The following is a 23,784-nucleotide window of genomic DNA, read 5'->3' on the forward strand; positions in this document are numbered from 1 at the left end:
AAATATGGTCATTTTCGGTAAATAGCCCCGTACTCAGTTTTTTCGAGCTGATAGTGAACATACCTCTTTGGCCGTAATAACAAAATTTCGAACGGGCCACGGGAAAGCTCGAGGGACATCAAATCGATCCGATTCATTCGTAGGGTCATAAAATATTCGTTGCAGGTCTCCAGGACCGAAAACATGGTCATTTTCGGTGAATATCCCCGTACTCAGTTTTTTCGAGCTGACGGCGAACATACCCCTTCGGCCGTAGTAGCAAAATTTCGAACGGGCCACAGGAAAGATCTACGGACATCAAATCGATCCGATTCTTTCGTAGGGTCGTAAAATATTCGATGCAGGTCTCCAGGACCGAAAATATGGTCATTTTCGGTGAATAGCCCCGTACTCAGTTTTTTCGGGCTGATAGTTAACATACCCCTTTGGCCGTAGTAGCAAAATTTCGAACGGGCCACAAGAAAGCTCTAGGGACATCAAATCGATCCGACTCTTTCGTAGGGTTGTAAAATATTCGATGCAGGTCTTCAGGACCGAAAATACGGTCGTTTTCGGTGAATAGCCTCATACTTAATTTTATCGGGCTGATGGTGAACATACCCCATCGGCCGTAGTAGCAAAATTTCGAACGGGCCACGGGAAAGCTCTTAGGACATCAAATCGATCCGATTCTTTCGTAGGGTCATAAAATATAGATGCAGGTCTCCAGGACCGAAAATATGGTCATTTTCGGTTAATAGCGCCATACTCAGCTTTTTTGAGCTAACGGTGAACATACCGCTTTGCCCGTCGTAGCAAAATTTCGAACGGGCCACCAGAAAGCTCTAGGGACATCAAATCGATCAGATTCTTTCGCAGGGTCGTAAAATATTCGATGCAGGTCTCCAGGATTGAAAATACGGTCATTTTCGGTGAATAGCTCCATACTCAGTTTTTTCGAGTTGATGGTGAACATACCCTTTTGGCCGTAGTAGCAAAATTTCGAACGGGCCACAGGAAAGCTCTACGGACATCAAATCGATCCGATTCTTTCGTAGGGTCGTAAAATATTTGATGCAGGTCTCCAGAACCGAAAATATGGTCATTTTCGGTGAATAGCCCCGTACACAGCTTTTTCGAGCTGACGGTGAACATACCTCTTTGGCCGTAGTAGCAAAATTTCGAATGGGCCATAGGAAAGCTCTACGGACATCAAATCGATCCGATTCTTTCGTAGGGTCATAAAATATCGATGCAGGTCTCCAGGACCGAAAATATGATCATTTTCGGTGAATAGCCCCATACTCAGCTTTTTCGAGCTGACGGCGAACATACCCCTTCGGCCGTAGTAGCAAAATTTCGAATGGGCCACAGGAAAGATCTACGGACATCAAATCGATCCGATTCTTTCGTAGGGTCGTAAAATATTCGATGCAGGTCTCCAGGACCGAAAATATGGTCATTTTCGGTGAATAGCCCCGTACTCAGTTTTTTCGGGCAGATAGTTAACATACCCCTTTGGCCGTAGTAGCAAAATTTCGAACGGGCCACAAGAGAGCTCTAGGGACATCAAATCGATCCGACTCTTTCGTAGGGTTGTAAAATATTCGATGCAGGTCTTCAGGACCGAAAATATGGTCGTTTTCGGTGAATAGCCTCATACTTAATTTTTTCGGGCTGATGGTGAACATACCCCATTGGCCGTAGTAGCAAAATTTCAAACGGGCCACGGGAAAGCTCTTAGGACATCAAATCGATCCGATTCTTTCGTAGGGTCATAAAATATAGATGCAGGTCTCCAGGACCGAAAATATGGTCATTTTCGGTTAATAGCGCCATACTCAGCTTTTTTGAGCTAACGGTGAACATACCGCTTTGCCCGTCGTAGCAAAATTTCGAACGGGCCACCAGAAAGCTCTAGGGACATCAAATCGATCAGATTCTTTCGCAGGGTCGTAAAATATTCGATGCAGGTCTCCAGGATTGAAAATACGGTCATTTTCGGTGAATAGCTCCATACTCAGTTTTTTCGAGTTGATGGTGAACATACCCTTTTGGCCGTAGTAGCAAAATTTCGAACGGGCCACAGGAAAGCTCTACGGACATCAAATCGATCCGATTCTTTCGTAGGGTCGTAAAATATTTGATGCAGGTCTCCAGAACCGAAAATATGGTCATTTTCGGTGAATAGCCCCGTACACAGCTTTTTCGAGCTGACGGTGAACATACCTCTTTGGCCGTAGTAGCAAAATTTCGAATGGGCCATAGGAAAGCTCTACGGACATCAAATCGATCCGATTCTTTCGTAGGGTCATAAAATATCGATGCAGGTCTCCAGGACCGAAAATATGATCATTTTCGGTGAATAGCCCCATACTCAGCTTTTTCGAGCTGACGGCGAACATACCCCTTCGGCCGTAGTAGCAAAATTTCGAATGGGCCACAGGAAAGATCTACGGACATCAAATCGATCCGATTCTTTCGTAGGGTCGTAAAATATTCGATGCAGGTCTCCAGGACCGAAAATATGGTCATTTTCGGTGAATAGCCCCGTACTCAGTTTTTTCGGGCAGATAGTTAACATACCCCTTTGGCCGTAGTAGCAAAATTTCGAACGGGCCACAAGAGAGCTCTAGGGACATCAAATCGATCCGACTCTTTCGTAGGGTTGTAAAATATTCGATGCAGGTCTTCAGGACCGAAAATATGGTCGTTTTCGGTGAATAGCCTCATACTTAATTTTTTCGGGCTGATGGTGAACATACCCCATTGGCCGTAGTAGCAAAATTTCGAACGGGCCACGTGAAAGCTCTTAGGACATCAAATCGATCCGATTCTTTCGTAGGGTCATAAAATATAGATGCAGGTCTCCAGGACCGAAAATATGGTCTTTTTTCGGTTAATAGCGCCATACTCAGCTTTTTTGAGCTAACGGTGAACATACCGCTTTGGCCGTCGTAGCAAAATTTTGAACGGGCCACCAGAAAGCTCTAGGGACATCAAATCGATCAGATTCTTTCGCAGGGTCGTAAAATATTCGATGCAGGTCTGCAGGATTCAAAATACGGTCATTTTCGGTGAATAGCTCCATACTCAGTTTTTTCGAGTTGATGGTGAACATACCCTTTTGGCCGTAGTAGCAAAATTTCGAACGGGCCACAGGAAAGCTCTACGGACATCAAATCGATCCGATTCTTTCGTAGGGTCGTAAAATATTCGATGCAGGTCTCGAGGACCGAAAATATGGTCATTTTCGGTGAATAGCGCCGTACTCAGCTTTTTCGAGCTGACGGTGAACATACCCCTTTGGCCGTAGTAGCAAAATTTCGAACGAGCCACAGGAAAGCTCTACGGGCATCAAATCGATCCGATTCTTTCGTAGGGTCGTAAAATATTCGATGCAGGTCTCCAGGACCGAAAATATTGTCATTTTCGGTGAATATCCCCGTACTCAGCTTTTTCGAGCTGACGGTGAACATACCCCTTTGGCCGTAGTAGCAAAATTTCGAATGGGCCACAGGAAAGATCTACGGACATCAAATCGATCCGATTCTTTCGTAGGGTCGTAAAATATTCGATGCAGGTCCCCAGGACCGAAAATATGGTCATTTTCGGTGAATAGCCCCGTACTCAGTTTTTTCGGGCTGATAGTGAACATACCCCTTTGGCCGTAGTAGAAAAATTTCGAACGGGCCACCAGAAAGCTCTAGGGACATCAAATCGATCCGACTCTTTCGTAGGGTTGTAAAATATTCGATGCAGGTCTTCAGGACCGAAAATATGGTCATTTTCGGTGAATAGCCTCATACTTAATTTTTTCGGGCTGATGGTGAACATACCTCTTTGGCCGTAGTAGCAAAATTTCGAACGGGCCACGGGAAAGCTCTTAGGACATCAAATCGATCCGAATCTTTCGTAGGGTCATAAAATATTCGATGTTGGTTTCCAGGACCGAAAACATGGTCATTTTCGGTGAATAGTCCCATACTCAGTTTTTTGGGATGATGGTGAACATACCCCTTTGGTCGTAGTAGCAAAATTTCGAACGGGCCACAGGAAAGATCAACGGACATCAAATCGATCCGATTCTTTTGTAGGGTTATAAAATATAGATGCAGGTCTCCAGGACCGAAAATAAGGTCATTTTCGGTTAATAGCCCCATACTCAGCTCTTTCGAGCTAACGGTGAACATACCGTTTTGGCCGTAGTAGCAAAATTTCGAACGGGCCACAGGAAAGCTCTACGGACATCAAATAGATCCGATTCTTTCGCAGGGTCGAAAAATATTTGATGCAGGTCTCCAGGACCGAAAATATTGTCATTTTCGGTGAATAGCCCCGTACACAGCTTTTTCGAGCTGACGGTGAACATACCCCTTTGGCTGTAGTAGCAAAATTTCGAATGGGCCACAGGAAAGCTCTACGGACATCAAATCGATCCGATTCTTTCGTAGGGTCATAAAATATCGATGCAAGTCTCCAGGGCCGAAAATATGGTCATTTTCGGTGAATAACCCCATACTCAGCTTTTTCGAGCTGACGGTGAACATACCCCTTTGGCCGTAGTAACAAAATTTCGAACGGGCCATAGGAAAGCTCTACGGACATCAAATTGATCCGATTCTTTCGTAGGGTCGTAAAATATTCGATGCAGGTCTCCAGGATTGAAAATACGGTCATTTTCGGTGAATAGCTTCATACTCAGTTTTTTCGAGTTGATGGTGAACATACCCTTTTGGCCGTAGTAGCAAAATTTCGAACGGGCCACAGGAAAGCTCTACGGACATCAAATCAATCTGATTCTTTCGTAGGGTCGTAAAATATTCGATGCAGGTCTCCAGGACCGAAAATATGGTCATTTTCGGTGAATAGCCCCGTACTCAGCTTTTTCGAGCTGACGGTGAACATAGCCCTTTGGCCATAGTAGCAAAATTTCGAACGAGCCACAGGAAAGCTCTACGGGCATCGAATCGATCCGATTCTTTCGTAGGGTCGTAAAATATTCGATACAGGTCTCCAGGACCGAAAATATTGTCATTTTCAGTGAATATCCCCGTACTCAGCTTTTTCGAGCTGACGGTGAACATACCCCTTTGGCCGTAGTAGCAAAATTTCGAACGGGCCACCGGAAAGATCTACGGACATCAAATCGATCCGATTCTTTCGTAGGTTCATAAAATATAGATGCAGGTCTCCAGGACCGAAAATATGGTCAATTTCGGTTAATAGCCCCATACTCAGCTTTTTCGAGCTAACGGTGAACATACCGCTTTGGCCATAGTAGCAAAATTTTGAACGGGCCACCAGAAAGTTCTAGGGACATCAAATCAATCCGATTCTTTCGTAGGGTCGTAAAATATTCGATGCAGGTCTCCAGGATTGAAAATACGGTCATTTTCGGTGAATAGCTCCATACTCAGTTTTTTCGAGTTAATGGTGAACATACCCTTTTGACCGTAGTAGCAAAATTTCGAACGGGCCACAAGAAAGCTTTACGGACATCAAATCGATCCGATTCTTTCGTAGGGTCGTAAATTATTCGATGCAGGTCTCCAGAACCGAAAATATGGTCATTTTCGGTGAATAGCCCCGTACACAGCTTTTTCGAGCTGACGGTGAACATACCCCTTTGGCCGTAGTAGCAAAATTTCGAATGGGCCAAAGGAAAGCTCTACGGATATCAAATCGATCCGATTCTTTCGTAGGGTCATAAAATATCGATGCAGGTCACCAGGACCGAAAATATGGTCATTTTCGGTGAATAGCCCCATACTCAGCTCTCTTTCGAGCTGACGGTGAACATACCCCTTCGGCCGTAGTAGCAAAATTTCGAACGGGCCACAGGAAAGATCTACGGACATCAAATCGATCCGATTCTTTCGTAGGGTCGTAAAATATTCGATGCAGGTCTCCAGGACCGAAAATATGGTCATTTTCGGTGAATAGCCCCGTACTCAGTTTTTTCGGGCTGATAGTTAACATACCCCTTTGGCCGTAGTAGCAAAAATTCGAACGGGCCCCAAGACATCTCTAGGGACATCAAATCGATCCGATTCTTTCGTAGGGTTGTAAAATATTCGATGCAGGTCTTCAGGACCGAAAATATGGTCATTTTCGGTGAATAGCCTCATACTTAATTTTTTCGGGCTGATGGTGAACATACCTCTTTGGCCGTAGTAGCAAAATTTCGAACGGGCCACGGGAAAGCTCTTAGGACATCAAATCGATCCGAATCTTTCGTAGGGTCATAAAATATTCGATGTTGGTTTCCAGGACCGAAAACATGGTCATTTTCGGTGAATAGCCCCATACTCAGCTTTTTCGAGCTAAAGGTGAACATACCGCTTTGGGCGTTGTAGCAAAATTTCGAACGGGCCACAGGAAAGCTCTACGGACATCATATCGATCCGATTCTTTCGCAGGGACGTAAAATATTCGATGCAGGTCTCCAGGACCGAAAATATGGTCATTTTCGGTGAATAGCCCCATACTCAGTTTTTTCTGGCTTACGGTGAACATACCCCTTTGGCCGTAGTAGCAAAATTTCGAACGGGCCACCAGAAAGCTCTATGGACATCAAATCGATCTGATTCTTTCGTAGGATCAGAAAATACTATATGCAGGTCTCCAGGATTGAAAATACGGTAATTTTCGGTGAATAGCTCCATACTCAGTTTTTTCGAGTTGATGGTGAACATACCCTTTTAGCCGTAGTAGCAAAATTTCGAACGGGCCACAGGAAAGCTCTACGGACATCAAATCGATCCGATTCTTTCGTAGGGTCATAAAATATGGATGAAGGTCTCCATGACCGAAAATATTGTCATTTTCTTTGAATAGCCCCATACTCAGCTTTTTCGAGCTGACGGTGAACATACCCCTTTGGCCGTAGTAGCAAAATTTCGAACGGGCCACAGGAAAGATCTACGGACATCAAATCGATCCGATTCTTTCGTAGGGTCGTAAAATATTCGATGCAGGTCTCCAGGACCGAAAATATGGTCATTTTCGGTGAATAGCCCCGTACTCAGTTTTTTCGGGCCGATAGTGAACAAACCCCTTTGGCCGTTGTAGCAAAATTTAGAACGGGCCACTAGAAAGCTCTAGGGACATCAAATCGATCCGATTCTTTTGTAGGTTTGTAAAATATTCGATGCAGGTCTTCAGGACTGAAAATATGGTCATTTTCGGTGAATAGCCTCATACTTAATTTTTTCGGGCTGATGGTTAACATACCCCTTTGGCAGTAGTAGCAAAATTTCGAACGGGCCACGGGAAAGCTCTTAGGACATCAAATCTATCCGAATCTTTCGTAGGGTTATAAAATATTCGATGTTGGTTTCTAGGACCGAAAACATGGTCATTTTCGGTGAATAGCCCCATACTCAGCTTTTTCGAGCTAACGGTGAACATACCGCTTTGGCCGTTTTATCAAAATTTCGAACGGGCCACAGGAAAGCTCTACGGACATCAAATCGATCCGATTCTTTCACAGGGTCGTAAAATATTCGATGCAGGTCTCCAGGACCAAAAATATGGTCACTTTCGATGAATAGCCCCGTAGTCAGTTTTTTCGGGCTGACGGTGAACATACCTCTTTGGCCGTAGTAGCAAAATTTCGAACGGGCCACCAGAAAGCTCTAGGGACATCAAATCGATCCGATTCATTCGTAGGGTCATAAAATATTCGATGCAGGTCTCCAGAATCGAAAACATGGTAATTTTCGGTGAATAGCCCCATACTCAGCTTTTTCGAGCTGACGGTGAACATACCGCTTTCGCCGTTGTAGCAAAATTTTGAACGGGTCACAGGAAAGCTCTACGGACAACAAATCGATCCGATTCTTTCGCAGGGTCGTAAAATATTCGATGCAGGTCTTCAGGACCGAAAATATGGTCATTTTTGGTGAATAGCCCCGTACTCAGTTTTTTCGGGCTGACGGTGAACATACCTTTTTGGCCGTAGTAGCAAAATTTCGAACGGACCACCAGAAAGCTCTAGGGACATAAAATCGATCCGATTCATTCGTAGGGTCATAAAATATTCAATGCAGGTCTCCAGAACCGAAAACATGGTAATTATCGGTGAATAGCCCCATACTCAGCTTTTTCGAGCTGACGGTGAACATACCGCTTTGGCCGTTGTAGCAAAATTTCGAACGGGCCACAGGAAAGCTTTACGGACATCAAATTGATCCGATTCTTTCGCAGGGTCGTAAAATATTCGATGCAGGTCTCCAAGCCCGAAAATATGGTCACTTTCGGTGAATAGCCCCGTATTCAGTTTTTTCGGGCTGACGGTGAACATACCTCTTTGGCCGTAGTAGCAAAATTTCGAACGGGCCACCAGAAAGCTCTAGGGACATCAAATCGATCCGATTCATTCGTAGGGTCATAAAATATTCGATGCAGGTCTCCAGAACCGAAAACATGTGTAGGTTCCCAGCCAGATCTACACGGAATATCTCGTTCTACGTAGGTGCGGAATCCCTACGTAAGACGATACGAGCGTAGAAGACGATACACGTTAACACAATCAAACACACGTTACAATAAACAAAGACACGTTGTATTGCAACTTGAAACACGTGACTCACTGATCACCGATTACACAAACTCTGAACAACTCATAAACTGATTCCTCTAATTCAGCCGTAACCTAGCCGTATATAACAGACGACAACTTCGCCTAACATGTTTAGGCGAAGTTGTCACTAACTTCGCTTGTTCCACAAGTTCGCCTATATAAGCGAACTTGTGAGCTTACTTCGCTTAATACAAAATACAAATCCAACTAACTCGATTACAGACACTAGACACTGAACTACTGACATCATGTACCAACAGACTCCCCCTTGGCAGTAGCTTCATATCTCTATCTTTAAACACTTGTCTTGTAATCCCAAAAATCTTGTATCTTTCATCTTCAAGCATGAACGCCTTCTCGTACACAAACCGAAACAACTATTTGATACTTCTTTGCTTCTTCTTTCCAAGCAGGAATATAAAATATCTTTTTCTCGTTCAGCACCTGCAGATCAGCTTGAGACAGATTCACTAGATGCATATGATCATAAACTCTCATCAGCTCTTGTTCATCTTCATCCTCCATTACTGCTTCAGCTGTTTCATAATCCACATACCACCACTTCAGATCTTTGAGCACATCCTTGGGCATTTGTTTCATCGGCACTTCTTTTAAACACCGGATCGGCTTATACTTCATGATCATCCAAGGCTTGCCATCTGCTCTCATTCCTCTGTCTTTGTCTTCAACAAGCTTTTCTTTCTGTGGTTTCAACAGCTCGAACTTTTTCTCCTTTATGCTTTCCTTCCAGACTATCTTCCCAATGACCCTAGCCATGTTATCATCACTCCTGTTTATCAACCCCAACCTGGCTAAGTCCTTCACTTCACACTCAGGCAACGTATTCAACGATCTCAACAGCCTCTTGAAATACTGAACCCCATCATACCTTTTAATCACAAAAAGCCTCAACTGCTCATCATATAACCAGCATATAATCCCCTTTTTCGATTCAGCATAACCCCTGATGTTGTAACTTTTCTTGAACATAGTAGGGACCGCCGGTTTCTTAGTCTTTAGGAACCACTGAGCGTAGCCTTCTTTCCATCTTGGCTGCTCCTCCCATTACGTCTCATCGCTTCCCATATCTTGACCCATATCTGCCTTATCAACTTCCGGAATCTCGTGCTCAACGTTCTCCTCCACAATCTCTCCTTCTTCAATCTCACTATCAATGACAATCTCAGCCCCTATCTTCTCTATCTCCTCCATCGGTAACACATCCTCATCACCTATAACATCATCTAACACCTCCTCAGCATCTACAACCACCACATCATCACCCCCTGAACCGCCAGCTGCACTCATTGACTCCCCCTGAGATGTGGAAGTCCCAAGAGCTTGTTCAGTTCTTGGCAACTCTCCACCTGCACCTTTCGATGCATTGGGATGATCGTCTCGATCATTACGCTTCTTCGTCCTCAGCTCATCACCCTTACAGCCCGTCTCCCCCTAAGATGCCAAGAACTGTTTCAAGGCATCAATTATTTTACCATGCTCGATCAGGAGGGACGACTGAATCTGATTCTCCGCAACGAGGCGCTGAATAGCATGAGTCTGGATAAGATTTACCCTTGATTGTTCTGCCACGACCCTTTCTAGCGCTGCTATTCTTTCCGAATCGGATAAGGTTGCATCGAAATCAAACCTCATATATGATATGTCTTGAGCGTACGGAGGAGGGATTCCCAATGTAACCGGCACCTCAGAAACAGGTGGAAACGTAACCGCAGGTGGTATCGTAACCGACAACCCTGCAGTAGCAACAACTGTCGACTCAACAAACCTTGCTACGACCTCCGTTGGAGTAAGAGTTGGAGGTGGCAGGGACACAATCTCCGGAGCCGAGAGCTGGAATGTAGTGGGTGGGATGCCGAAGGAAGATGAGGTAGTCACCACGGGAACATCCGTGGCGATTGGCCCTGTAACTTGCAATGGTGTAGGGACTATAGTCATACCAGACAGTGCGGGTGGAGTGAAACGAACCACCCTTGAGCTCTCACCAGCTCCCGAACCTGCACCTGCCCGTTCCCTTCTCGATCTATGGACCAACTGATGTAAATCTTCCTCAAAATCCGACTCACCGTCATCATTGTCTCTCTTCCTCTTCCCATGAATCCTTTCTTGTGTAAGCAAAATCCGTCTAGCTTCAGCCACATCATCAACTGAAGAATCAGAATCAGCCTCAGTCGTAGCTGCCCTAGCAACATCCACACTAGTAACCCGGGCTACCGAGACCTGTACCTCTTCCTCAGGGTCAACACGATCCATATCAAAAAATCCTTGACCGCCAAACGCAGCTTCAAGGTCTACATTTTCCTCCGGTGCCACAACAGGAGCAGCAGGTAAAGCTTGTTGTACCTCAGGTGGTGGTTGAGGTGCTCCAACCTGTTGTGGTGCCGGATCCCGAAACTCGTCCCCACGAGCTGGAACATACTATGGGTTGATCAAGTACCCAAATAATGGAGTATGTCGAGGACGGAGCTCAGGCTTGCTTCTTGCACTTGATGATCTACACTGAGCGAAGATCCTCTTGCTTACACTCTCCACATATCTAATCAGGCGGCGCTGAGGTAACGTGGGAGCAACATGATTCAAGATCATTTGAAGGAATCTTGGATACATCAGAAATCTCTCACGCGCCACCGCTCTTCTTTGACGGTCTATCTCGTAGAATACCATCTGACTAAAGCTATAACGCTTATTGTAAGTCAGTGCAGTCATCGCCGACTGCATGGTCGCACCCATTCCATTCGTACCAGCCTTTCTCCCTGACATACACACGATCATCACGTGCATAAGAAATCGCCATTGGTCTAACAAGAATCCCTTTCGTCTTTGAGTATCTCCCAATGGACCAGAATATCCCATCCTCAGAAAAGCACCATCTCTGAATGGAGCCACGAAGTCTGTAGGATCGTCTCTCGTTTCATCCCCAAACTGTAAAGCCACCCTGATCTGTTCAGACGAGAACTGTACTATCTGATTGTTAACCGTTGCACGCATAACCGGGGGCTCGACTCGACAGTCATATTCCACTGTCTGCTAGAAATCTTCTATGTTTGGTAATGAGATATGCAGTGTTGTAGTAATAGCATGGAAGATACGCGAGTGGAGTAGAAATGTGATGATCTCGCGGAAATCATCAACACCGCTCGCATCCGGGTCCAATGTGATGTACATGTTATGCCCCGGGAAAAACTGTCGATGGTTATCTCCTCCTTCGTCACCACCTGCACCACCTGCTCCAGCTACAGCTGCCATTTCTGCAACAAAAACAGACTAAGTTAGAGAATCGTCGAGGCAAATCACAAGTTCGCCTGTTACCATGAGCGAAGTTATGATTTATTCTGTATAGGCGAAGTTAGAGGTGGGGCGAAGTTGGGAACAACTTTGCCTGATCAATGTTAAGTAAAAAGGGCCAGGCGAAGTTAATGATAACTTCGCCTAACCACAACTTCGCCTCATGTACTGTTACATAATTAATTATCAGGCGAAGTTAACCCTCAGGCGAAGTTAAGGATAACTTCGCCTAAACTGTAAGTTCGCCTGAATATGAATCGGCAACAATTTAGTTGTTCAAACGAATTGATTTGGTCAATTTGGAGATTGCGGACTGTTAAACACATGTTTTTATGGAGATCTAGACGATCAATATGATTACGACCACGTGAAAATAAGTTTGAAAATCGGGTGTTGGATGTTTGAAAGAACGACGTCACTAAACGGGTCGAAACGACCTTTGATTAACGCCAATGACATAGATTAAAAGATGCAACAACCCTACACACCTTTAACACGGAATGAACTCGAGAAAAAATAACACAGATTGATCGAGATATAACTTCGCTTAGGGTTACTGGGAATAAGTTCGCCGGATTTTGAAAAACAATACTGAGCATTTGACCAAAAACTTCTTTATATAGGGTCAAGGTTATACAGGCGAAGTTATGGATAACTTCGCCTATTGCAGGCGAAGTTGGGATAACTTCGCCGATGTTAAAATTTACAAAACAAACCCCTATAATTTTAACAATTTGCAATTAAGTTTTAAAACATCCTTTAAAGAGTTAAATGATACGATCAAGACCAAGTAACCAGGTATAAAATCATACAACTACATAAGTAGGATAAAACTTAGAAATAAGGTACACGGGATCAAATTTCAGTCTCGACAGGGACTACCACGTTTTAGAAAAGATCCGAACAGGAATCATACTAATTACGTGACTGTCACATAGATCCATGTTCAGCTGTATTATGACATAAAGAGACAGGTTGTAAGCCGGTAAATAACTTAAAATGGTTTTCATCGCTTCTGTGATACGGGTTAGGTTCAATTAAGCTCAAAATTTAAATGGGCAACACATCAGAGATTGTGATGTCTCCTATCTATTCTCAAAGCGCATCTGGCTTTCCCCAAGTCACCCCGAGTTGACCTCGACCCATAGTGTCTAATTAAATAGTAAGTACTCTTCGATCTTTAGAGTCTTCTTCCCGTTCTCTTTCTTGCATCTTGATTGAGAAGTATTAACATTATAAGCTCTAGAATGTCTCAGTTTTTTTTTTTTTTAATAACAAGATTTACATAGTTTCAGAGACGTAAACAACTGCAAGTCCCGAATCTGAATCACTGCAGTTTCTTGACACGCTATTTTCACGGGAATCAGAACACTCACGGGCTCGTGTATGACTGGGTAATCGCTTTTCTGCCTATCATTCGGAAAGATATATATGGAGACATGCACAACACTTAAGGAGTTTCCACGTAAAATCGAGGAGATTTAGTTTGTATCACTTCTACTTTTACGCACCATAAAAAGCTACCATGACATACAATGACTGTTCTAAAGTCTTTTAGGCCTAATAACTTCACTAATTAAGCACACAGAATCAGTTTGTCTATCACTTTCCAAGGTTGGATCAATTTTCTTTTAAACATAGTAAAGAAACTTCTTACGAAGTAGTAGACTTGAAAAATAATTTCATCTCCCTAAAAAAAATTTTACTTCTATCGCCCCGATCAATTCGAAGTCTTCAGGTAAACGGCTATCCTGAAGATCCAATGGATCAGCTGGACCGACCACATACGAGTATGTGTCCTTCTAACTAAGTATGAACGACTAATTTTCAGCGAAAGAATAAAAACACATCATAAACCGCCTCGGTCACTTTTAGTCATCTGGTTAATGGCTATCCTCATACTCTACAGGTAGAAATGAGGACCAAACATATCCGAAGATATGTTCTTCAAACTGAAGCAACCGACATAATTCTAAGCGATAGTGACGTTTTTTTTTTTTTTTTTTTTTTTTTTTTTACAAATACTCAAAAACAAAAAACACGGTTACTCGGGATTGATCATCCCATTTAGCTCAACAAGGTTTTGAAAACGAGTTTTGTCAAACGCTTTAGTAAACAAATCAGCGAAATTATCTAACGAATCAACCTTTTCGAGCACAATCAATTTCTTCTCAGCACAATCCCGTATAAAATGATGACGGATGTCAATGTGTTTAGTTTTGCTATGCTTTACGGGATTGTTAGTTACTGAGATAGCAGCAGTGTTATCTATGCAAATAGGAGTATGAGTGAAATTCAGACCATAATCGCGCAATTGCTGTTGTATCCAAAGAACCTGGGAGCAGCAGTTCGATGCTGCCATGTATTCTGCTTCATAGGTAGAAATGGCGACTGAGGTCTGCTTCTTGCACTGCCATGACACTAATCTGCCTCCAAGAAACTGACATCCACCTGTTGTTGACTTCCGATTCTGATTGCATCCTCCATAATCAGAATCTGTGTAGGCGACTAACTCCAAGTCTCCTCCTTTCGTGTACCACAACCCTAGCTTAGGCTTGCCTTTGAGATATCGCAATATCCTCTTCACACCCTTCATGTGAGATTCCTTTGGGTTTGCCTGAAAGCGAGCACAAAGACAAACTGCAAACATAATATCAGGTCTAGATGCAGTTAAGTACATTAAAGAACCTATGATTGCCCGATATTGGGTGGGGTCCACGTCTGTATCACTGTCTGAATTAGCACCCAGTTTATGGTTGACACAATCTGGAGTATCAAATGGTGTGCTGTCCTCCATCTTGAAGCGTTTGAGAACGTCGTGGACATATTTAGTCTGATGAATGAACATCCCATCTTTCTTCTGATCAACCTGCAGTCCTAAAAAGAAAGTTAGTTCACCCATAGCACTCATTTCAAACCTCTTTTTCATGACGGCTTCAAATTCCTGACACATGGCGACTTTTGATGCAGCAAAGATGATGTCGTCCACGTAGACTTGAACCAGAAGAAAGTCTCTACCATTTCTCTTAACGAACAGTGTGCTATCGATCTTTCCCCTTTCAAATTCATTCTCAAGCAAGTAATCGGATAGAGTTGAGTACCAGGCACGAGGGGCCTGATGTAGCCCATATAGCGCTTTACTTAGCTTGTACACGTGATCAGGAAAGTCTGGGTCAGGAAAACCCGGAGGTTGCTCAACGTACACAACCTCATCGACTTTACCGTTAAGAAACGCACTTTCACGTCTAACTGGAACACCTTCATCTCCTTGTGTGCCGCAAATGCCAAAAACAATCGAATCGCTTCCAATCTCGCCACAGGAGCAAACACTTCATTGTAGTCGATCCCCTCTTGCTGATTAAAACCTTTTACAACCAGCCTCGTCTTGTTCCTGATAATTATCCCTTTTTCATCTCTCTTGCATTTGAAAACCCATTTTGTGCCAATCACATGCACATTTTTCGGTTTTGCAACCAAATTCCAAACCTCCATCTTCCTGAACTGGGCTAACTCTTCTTGCATGGCTTCAACCCACGAGCTGTCCTTGAGAGCCATTTGATAGTTCTTTGGTTCAATCTGGCTTATGAAGCAGGTGTACAAGCATTCGTTAATGATGCCTGTATCTTTAATGCTTGTGTAAACACAAGTGTGCTCATTCAAGCTTCGTCTTGTTTGTACACCGTCGGACAGATCACCTATCACGTTCTCCAAAGGGTGATTTTTGTGAACACTCGTAGTCGGAACCGAACTGACTTGCAGATTGTCTTCCTGGTTCGAAGATAGCTCATCAATGGGTGATTGTTGTTGAGAGTGAAACGGATTGAAGAATTCCTCTTCTATAGAGGCAGCAGGGGTATCGACAACATTTGACGAGGAAGGTTGACATTTATCGTACTGCGGTCGTTGCACAAGAGTTTCTTCCTCATCATAAAGTATCTTCGTAGCTATTCTCTCATCAACTTCTGCACAATCCAGGTAAGGCAAATTAAAAGATTTAAAAAGTCTATCATAGTCGAAAGCCCCAGAGGGTCCCGTGCTTGGTATTGGTGATTTGTAACTTGTGATATCAGTGTTACACACCACCTCAACCCTGCTGGTCGATAGATTAAAGACTCGTCTGTTGGGAGTCCCAACAACATATCCGACTAGAATACCTTCGTCGGCTATTTCACCAAATTTTGAGTTCGTCTTTAATATCGAACACGGGGACCCGAATGGTTCGAGACCACTCAAGTTAGGCTTTCTCCCATGCATAAGTTCATAACATGTTTTATTCAATCTTTTAACAGTTAAAACTCTATTAAGGATATAACAAGCTGTTGCAACAGCTTCAGCCCAGAACACCACAGGAAGTTTAGAATCAGCCAGCATGGTTCTGGCTCCTTCAATTAGCGTTCTGTTCTTCCTCTCAGCCACCCCATTTTGTTGCGGAGTATACGGAGCGCTGTACTGGTGGTCTATCCCTTTCTGTAAGCAGAATATCTTCATCTGATAGTTTTTGAACTCTGTCCCATTGTCAGTCCTGATGTATTTAACCTTCTTCCCCATAATATTCTCAACCTTGGTAATCAAATTTATTACCAACTGCACCGTTTCATCCTTTGTCTTCAGGAAATATACCCAAGAATATCGAGAGAAATCATCAGTTATCACCAAGCAGTATGATGTTCCACCTAGGCTTTTTACATTCACGGGACCGAAGAGATCCATGTGAAGTAGGTCTAGGGTACTGACTATTGAATTAACCTTCTTGGTGTGATGAGATTTCTTGTGTTGCTTTCCCTTTTTTCACGATAAGCATTGGTCTTCAAAGTTGAAATTTTTCAAGGGAACACCCAGCACAGCCCATTCTTGACAATGTAGTTCATTTTCCGAAGATGTATATGCCCCATTCTTCGATGCCATAACTCGGACTCCGATTCAGTTGCTTTTGACAGAAGACACGATTCTTCTGTTGCCATCTCAGTCGACCTCATGTCCATAATATATGTATTCTTTTCCCTTGGAGCCTTCATTACTATCCATTCCTCTGGTATCTTGAAACCAGGATACAGTACGATCGCTTCATCTTTGGTAAAGTGCACAGTGTACTCTTTGTCACAGATCTGAGATACACTCAGCAGATTATGCTTCAGTTCTTCAACCAAATTCACCTTCTCTAACTTCATTTTGCCATTAGTCACTGTCCCAATTCCAGTAATCCTTCCACCACTCTCTCCAGAAAAACTAACTCTTCCTCCCTGAACAGGTTTCCACTCGTGTAACAAATTCTTGTTACCCGTCATGTGCCGGGAACAGCCGCTATCCACAACCCATAGATTGTTTGCAGCCCAGTTCAACTGTTCCTGCACGATCAAAGCAAAGGATTAAAATCTGGGGACCCAAGACCTATTGGTCTTGGGTCGATTAAATCTGTTAAAATGCATCCCGTACTTTGGCTGTCCAAAGTTAGTATTAGACTGATTTCTGTAAGTCCCAAAAGGATACCTTCTAGTAGATTGACTATGAGGCCATCCAAACCTTCGTGAGTTAACGGAATATCTCGTTCTACGTAGGTGCGGAATCCCTACGTAGAATCATTGTAGGTTCCCAGCCGGATCTACACGGAATATCTCGTTCTACGTAGGTGCGGAATCCCTACGTAAGACAATACGAGCGTAGAAGACGATACACGTTAACACAATCAAACACACGTTACAATAAACAAAGACACGTTGTATTGCAACTGGAAACACGTGATTCACTGATCACCGATTACACAAACTCTGAACAACTCATATACTGATTCCTCTAATTCAGCCGTAACCTAGCCGTATATAACAGACGACAACTTCGCCTAACATGTTTAGGCGAAGTTGTCACTAACTTCGCTTGTTCCACAAGTTCGCCTATATAAGCGAACTTGTGAGCTAACTTCGCTTAATACAAAATACAAATCCAACTAACTCGATTACAGACACTAGACACTGAACTACTGACATCATGTACCAACAGACTCCCCCTTGGCAGTAGCTTCATATCTCTATCTTCAAACACGTGTCTTGTAATCCCAAAAATCATGTATCTTTCATCTTCAAGCATGAACGTCTTCTCGTACACAAACCGAAACAACTCTTTGATACTTCTTTGCTTCTTCTTTCCAAGCAGGAATATAAAATATCTTTTTCTCTTTCAGCACCTGCAGATCAGCTTGAGACAGATTCACTAGATGCGTATGATCATAAACTCTCATCAGCTCTTGTTCATCTTCATCCTCCATTACTGCTTCAGCTGTTTCACAATCCACATACCACCACTTCAGATCTTTGAGCACATCCTTGAGAATTTGTTTCATCGACACTTCTTTTAAACACCGGATCGGCTTATACTTCATGAAAATCCAAGGCTTGCCATCTGCTCTCATTCCTCTGTCTTTGTCTTCAACAAGCTTTCCTTTCTGTGGTTTCAACAGCTCAAACTTTTTCTCCTTTATGCTTTCCTTCCAGACTATCTTCCCAATGACCCTAGCCATGTTATCATCACTCCTGTTTATCAACCCCAACCTGGCTAAGTCCTTCACTTCACACTCAGGCAACGTATTCAACGATCTCAACAGCCTCTTGAAATACTGAACCCCATCATACCTTTTAATCACAAAAAGCCTCAACTGCTCATCATATAACCAGCATATAATCCCCTTTTTCGATTCAACATAACCCCTGATGTTGTAACTTTTCTTGAACATAGTAGGGACCGCCGGTTTCTTAGTCTTTACGAACCACTGAGCGTAGCCTTCTTTCCATCTTGGCTGCTCCTCCCATTCCATCTCATCGCTTCCCATATCTTGACCCATATCTGCCTTATCAACTTCCGGAATCTCGTGCTCAACGTTCTCCTCCAAAATCTCTCCTTCTTCAATCTCACTATCAATGACAATCTCAGCCCCTATCTTCTCTATCTCCTCCATCGGTAACACATCCTCATCACCTATAACATCATCTAACACCTCCTCAGCATCCACAACCACCACATCATCACCCCCTGAACCGCCAGCTGCACTCGTTGACTCCCCCTGAGATGTGGAAGTCCCAAGAGCTTGTTCAGTTCTTGGCAACTCTCCACCTGCACCTTTCGATGCATTGGGATGATCGTCTCGATCATTACGCTTCTTCGTCCTCAGCTTATCACCCTTACAGCCCGTCTCCCCCTGAGATGCCAAGAACTGTTTCAAGGCATCAATTATTTTACCATGCTCGATCAGGAGGGACGACTGAATCTGATTCTCCGCAACGAGGCACTGAATAGCATGAGTCTGGATAAGATTTACCCTTGATTGTTCTGCCACGACCCTTTCTAGCGCTGCTATTCTTTCCGAATCGGATAAGGTTGCATCGAAATCAAACCTCATATATGATATGTCTTGAGCGTACGGAGGAGGGATTCCCAATGTAACCGGCACCTCAGAAACAGGTGGAAACGTAACCGCAGGTGGTATCGTAACCGACAACCCTGCAGTAGCAACAACTGTCGACTCAACAAACCTTGCTACGACCTCCGTTGGAGTAAGAGTTGGAGGTGGCAGGGACACAATCTCCGGAGCCGAGAGCTGGAATGTAGTGGGTGGGATGCCGAAGGAAGATGAGGTAGTCACCACGGGAACATCCGTGGCGATTGGCCCTGTAACTTGCAATGGTGTAGGGACTATAGTCATACCAGACAGTGCGGGTGGAGTGAAACGAACCACCCTTGAGCTCTCACCAGCTCCCGAACCTGCACCTGCCCGTTCCCTTCTCGATCTATGGACCAACTGATGTAAATCTTCCTCAAAATCCGACTCACCGTCATCATTGTCTCTCTTCCTCTTCCCATGAATCCTTTCTTGTGTAAGCAAAATCCGTCTAGCTTCAGCCACATCATCAACTGAAGAATCAGAATCAGCCTCAGTCGTAGCTGCCCTAGCCACATCCACACTAGTAACCCGGGCTACCGAGACCTGTACCTCTTCCTCAGGGTCAACACGATCCATATCAAAAAATCCTTGACCGCCAAACGCAGCTTCAAGGTCTACATTTTCCTCCGGTGCCACAACAGGAGCAGCAGGTAAAGCTTGTTGTACCTCAGGTGGTGGTTGAGGTGCTCCAGTCTTGATCGTATCATTTAACTCTTTAAAGGATGTTTTAAAACTTAATTGCAAATTGTTCAAATTATAGGGGTTTGTTTTGTAAATTTTAACATCGGCGAAGTTATCCCAACTTCACCTGCAATAGGCATAGTTATCCATAACTTCGCCACGGGAAAGCTCAAGGGACATCAAATCGATCCGATTCTTTCGTAGGTTCGTAAAATAATCGATGCATGTCTCCTGGACTGAAAATATGGTTATTTTCGGTGAATAGCCCCATACTTAGCTTTTTCGAGCTGACGGTGAACATACCTCTTTAGCCGTAGTAGCAAAATTTCGAACGGGCCACGGGAAAGCTCTTGAGACTTCAAATTGATCCGATTCTTTCGTAGGGTCATAAATTATTAGATGCAGGTCTCCAGGACTGAAAATATGGTCATTTTGGGTGAATAGCCCCATACTAAGTTTTTTCGGGCTGATGGTGAACATACCCCTTTGGCCGTAGTTGCAAAATTTCGAACGGGCCACCAGAAAGCTCTAGAACATCAAATCAATCCGATTCTTTCGTAGGTTTATAAAATATTCGATGCAGCTCTCCAGGACTGAAAATATGGTCATTTTGGGTGAATAACCCCATACTCAGTTTTTTCGGGCTGATGGTGAACATACTCCTGTGGCCTTAGATGCAGGTCTCCAAGATTGAAAATATGGTCATTTTCGGTGAGTAGCCCCATACTCGGTTTTTTCGGGCTGAGGTTAACATACCCTTTTGGCATTAGTTGCAAAATTTCGAACGGGCCAAGAGAAAGCCCTACGGAAATCAAGTCGATCCGATTCTTTCGTAGGGTCATAAAATATTCGATGCAGGTCTGCAGGATCGAAAATATGGTCATTTTCGGTGAATAGCTCCGTACTTAGTTTTTTGGGGCTGACGGTGAACATACCCATTTGGCCGTAGTAGCTAAATTTCGAACGGGCCACGGGAAAGCTCTAGGGACATCAAATCGATCCGATTCTTTCGTAGGGTCGTAAAATATTCGACGCATGTCTCCGGGACTGAAAATATGGTTATTTTCGGTGAATAGCCCCATACTTAGCTTTTTCGAGCTGACGGTGAACATACCTCATTAGCCGTAGTAGCAAAATTTCGAACGGGCCACGGGAAAGCTCTAGGGACTTCAAATCAATCCGATTCTTTCGTAGGGTCATAAATTAATAGATGCAGATCTCCAGGACTGAAAATATAGTCATTTTCGGTAAATAGCCCCATACTCAGTTTTTTGGGCTGATGGTGAACATACCCCTTTGGTCGTAGTTGCAAAATTTCGAACCAGCCACGGGAAAGCTCTTGGGACATAAAATCGATATGATTCTTTCGTTGGGTCATAAAATACTCGATGCAGGTCTCCAGAACATAAAATATTGTCATTTTCAGTGACTAGCCCCATACCTCTTTGGCCGTAGTAGCAAAATTTCGAACGGGCCACGGGAAAGCTCTTGGGACTTCAAATCGATCCGATTCATTCGTAGGGTCATAAATTATTAGATGCAGTTCTCCAGGACTGAAAATATGGTCATTTTGGGTGAATAGCCCCATACTCAATTTTTTCGGGCTGATGGTGAATATACCCCTTTGGCCGTAGTTGCAAAATTTCGAACGGGCAACCAGAAAGCTCTAGAACGTCAAATCGATCCGATTCTTTCGTAGGTTTATAAAATATTCGATGCAGCTCTCCAGGACCGAAAATATGGTCATTTTGGGTGAATAACCCCATACTCAGTTTTTTCGGGCTGATGGTGAACATACTCCTGTGGCCTTAGTAGCAAAATTTCGAAAGGGCCATGGGAAAGCTTTAGGGACATCAAATCGATCCGATTCTTTCGTAGGTTCGTAAAATATTCGACGCATGTCTCCAGGACTGAAAATATGGTTGTTTTCGGTGAATAGCCCCATACTTAGCTTTTTCGAGCTGACGGTGAACATACCTCTTTAGCCGTAGTAGCAAAATTTCGAACGGGCCACGGGAAAGCTCTTGCGACATCAAATCGATCCGATTCTTTCGTTGGGTCATAAAATATTCGATGTAGGTCTCCAGAACATAAAATATTGTCATTTTCAGTGACTAGCCCCATACTCAGTTTTTTTTCGGGCTGACGGTGAACATACCCCTTTGGCCGTAGTAGCAAAATTTCGAACGGGCCACGGGAAAGCTCTTGGGACTTCAAATCGATCCGATTCTTTCGTAGGATCATAAAATATTAGATGCAGGTCTCCAAGATTGAAAATATGGTCATTTTCGGTGAGTAGCCCCGTACTCGGTTTTTTCGGGCTGATGTTAACATACCCTTTTGGCCTAGTAAATTTTCGAACGGGCCACGAGAAAGCTTTAGGGACATTAAATTGATCCGATTCTTTCGTAGGTTCATAAAATATTCGATGCAGGTCTGCAGGACCGAAAATATGGTAATTTTCGGTGAATAGCTCCGTACTCAGTTTTTTGGGGCTGACGGTGAACATACCCATTTGGCCGTAGTAGCTAAATTTCGAACGGGCCACGGGAAAGCTCTACGGAAATCAAGTCGATCCGATTCTTTCGTAGGGTCATAAAATATTCGATGCAGGTCTCCATGACCGAAAATATGGTCATTTTCGGTGAATATCCCCAAACTCAATTTTTCCAGGCTAACGGTGAACATACCCTTTGCCCGCAGTAGCAAAATCTCGAACGGGCCATGGGAAAGCTTTAGGGACATCAAATTGATCCGATTTTTTCGTAGGGTCATAAAATATTCGACGCTGGTCCCTAGGACCGAAAACATGGTCATATTGGGTGAATAGCCCCATTCTCAGTTTTTTCGGGCTGACGGTGAACATACCCCTTTGGCTGTATTAGCAAAATTTCGAACGGGCCACGGGAAAGCTCTAGGGACATTAAATCGATCTGATTCTTTCGTAGGGTCATAAAATATTAGATGCAGGTCTCCAGGAATGAAAATATGGTCATTTTAGGTGAATAGCCCCATACATAGCTTTTTCGAGCTGGCGGTGAACATACCTCTTTGGCCGTTGTAGCAAAATTTCGAACGGGCCACGGGAAAGCTCTTGCGACATCAAATCGATCCGATTCTTTCGTTGGGTCATAAAATATTCGATGCAGGTCTCCAGAACATAAAATATTGTCATTTTCAGTGACTAGCCCCATACTCAGTTTTTTTTCGGGCTGACGGTGAACATACCCCTTTGGCCGTAGTAGCAAAATTCGAACGGGCCACGGGAAAGCTTTTGGGACATCAAATTGATCCTATTCTTTCGTAGGATCATAAAATATTAGATGCAGGTCTCCAAGATTGAAAATATGGTCATTTTTGGTTAGTAGCCCCATACACGGTTTTTTCGAGCTGAGGTTAACATACCCCTTTGGCCGTAGTAGTAAATTTTCGAACGAGCAACGAGAAAGCTCTAGGGACATTAAATCGATCCGATTCTTTCGTAGGGTCATAAAATATTCGATGCAGGTCTGCAGGACCGAAAATATGGTCATTTTCGGTGAATAGCTCCGTACCCAGTTTTTTCGGGCTGACGGTGGACATACCCATTTGGCCGTAGTAGCTAAATTTCGAACGGGCCACGGGAAAGCTCTAGGGACATCAAATCGATCCGATTCTTTCGTAGGGTCATAAAATATTCGACGCGTGCCTCAAGGACTGAAAATATGGTTATTTTCGGTGAATAGCCCCATACTTAGCTTTTTCGAGCTGACGGTGAACATACCCCTTTGGCTGTAGTAGCAAATTTCGAACGGGCCACAGGAAA

This window comes from Bidens hawaiensis, unplaced genomic scaffold, assembly GCF_021521415.1.
Source record: "Bidens hawaiensis isolate Kalapana, Puna unplaced genomic scaffold, B.hawaiensis_p1.1 tig00030314_1, whole genome shotgun sequence".
Classification (NCBI taxonomy): domain Eukaryota; kingdom Viridiplantae; phylum Streptophyta; class Magnoliopsida; order Asterales; family Asteraceae; genus Bidens; species Bidens hawaiensis.